Source organism: Sinocyclocheilus anshuiensis, unplaced genomic scaffold (assembly GCF_001515605.1).
Source record: "Sinocyclocheilus anshuiensis isolate Anshui unplaced genomic scaffold, SAMN03320099.WGS_v1.1 scaffold446, whole genome shotgun sequence".
In the NCBI taxonomy this organism is placed as follows: Eukaryota; Metazoa; Chordata; class Actinopteri; order Cypriniformes; family Cyprinidae; genus Sinocyclocheilus; species Sinocyclocheilus anshuiensis.
In genome coordinates this window covers 1625777-1627911 of record NW_015544247.1, presented here as the reverse complement: position 1 = coordinate 1627911, position 2135 = coordinate 1625777, and the positions used below count along the sequence as shown (strand labels likewise).

Sequence of the window (2135 nt, the reverse complement as noted above, 5' to 3'; positions counted from 1 at the left end):
CATTTGTAAGTCGCTTTGGATAAAAGCGTCTGCTAAATGACTAAATAAATAAATATACATAATACACAGTACATACACACATATATTACAGTATGTACACAAAAACTTTTATTTTGGATGTAATTAATCGCGATTAATCATTGTCCAGCACTAAATATACATTTTTAAAACTTCATACATTTTCATCTCTAGCTTCCTCTAACTGTCGTACGCACGTTCACAAGAGAGTGGCATTCCAGAGTGTACTATTCATGATGGATGGATGCACTTTTTTGGTCTTCAAAATCTCAAACCCCATTCACTGCCATTATAAAACTTGGAAGAGCCAGGACATTTTTTTTATATAACTCTGATTGTATTCATCTGAAAGAAGAAAGTCATATACACCTTGGATGGCTTGAGGGTGAGTAAATCATGAGGTAATTTTCATTTTGGGGTAAACTATCCCTTTAAATGAATGTGTTTGGGTGACTCTCAATAGTGTCCCACCCTCTTGTCAGCAGGCTGTAGTGCCTTATGCCGCCTTTTCACCAATGAGGTGCAAATGAGGTCTTTGCTGTGATTATTAGTGAGAAACTACTGTATTTCTTCCCATTAATGCCACACCCAGAGCATCCATCATTATTCCAGTTATACCCTCATGCTATGAGAACATTGATACGCATGGTTTCCAGGTCATTCCAGAGTTGATTATTAAGGAACAGCCAATTAAGATAGTCAGAGTTTTGTGGGAAGCCCTCATGAATGTGCCCTTGGTCATCTAGCAAACGCTTTAAAGATTGTACTTCTTTATTTTGTGTCTGTAAGATACATAAAGCTTGCCAGACCTTATTAACACTGACAAAGTAGAGTGTTTCGAGGCAAACTGCATAGACATCCCTGTAATTCAACAGACACGATACTCAAGAGGGCTAGGTAGCTTGCAGTCTTTTGGCTGGTTTACAAGTTGGATTTAAGGGGCGTTAATGTAACCAAACAAGCTTTGCAGCTTAGATCCTGCAGTGTGTAAATACACCCGTGCACCCCCTCTCTTTCTCTCTTTGTTATTTGTTGTGTGCTAGTGCCAAGAAACATGGACAGAAATGCTTACCACTTCAAACAAAGGCAGCATTTGCATAAACTTGCTTGAATTATTCATTTTCCCCTAAACCCAGGTTTAGTGTATTGTAATACCATTATTATTTCATTAATTTGTTAACTGCTGCATTTGTATGTAACTGGATGAGAACTCTTCTACATGTAAAAGCCAAAAAACAACTGTTCGCATTAGCATACGCTATATTAAATTGCTGTTGAGATGCTAGCAGTCTCTTCTGTGGCGCTCACAGCTAATTCTTTGTTAGCAAGCATTGATGATTTCATTTCAGTGAGATGCCATGCTGCCTACTACTGTTCCTACAAAGGCAACTACCTTCTAAGGCAGCATACTGACCATCATGGAGATGATTTGGAAAGCTCTAGCACATTGCACTTGCACAGGAGACTCGATGTGAGGTGGAGTTCAACAAAGTTAACATGTTTCTAAGCTAACAGGCATAACAGCAGCTGAGTCCTTAGCCATCTTCAAGAAACCGCTCAAAACAAAATCTCTTTCATCTTTATTTGACCCTCTAACTCTAGCACTTTCTATTCTAATTCTATTTTATCTGTTTGTTTTCTTTTTTGATTAAAAAAACACTTTATCCTCTAAAACTTTCACTCTATTCTTTTTCTATTCTATCTACTTGTTTTCTTTTTATTTATTATACTGTATAAATATCATTAAAAAACCCTTGCTACATGTACTGCGTTAGGCTAACTGAGACTTGTCATGGCACTTGCATATTATTGCTCTTTTGTTGATTTTGATTGCTTCTATGGACCTCATTTGTAAGTCGCTTTGGATAAAAGCATCTGCTAAATGTAAAATCAGCATATTACAATTATTTCTGAAGGATCATGTGACACTGAAGACTGGAGTAATGGCTGATGAAAATTCAGCTTTGTCATCAGAGGCATAAATTACATTTTAAAATATATTAAAATAGAAAACAGTTCATTTTAATTGTAATACTATTTTACAGTATTATTTTCTGTATTTTTTTAGTAAATAAATGCAGTCTTTGTGAGCATAAGACGCACGCCACTCATACCCA

General features: G+C 36.3%; 1 pseudogene; it reads left to right on the top strand.

Annotated features, from left to right (window-relative positions):
* The window catches only part of LOC107697660 (usherin-like), a 241341-nt pseudogene that overhangs the window by 151938 nt on the left and 87268 nt on the right, over positions 1-2135 (top strand).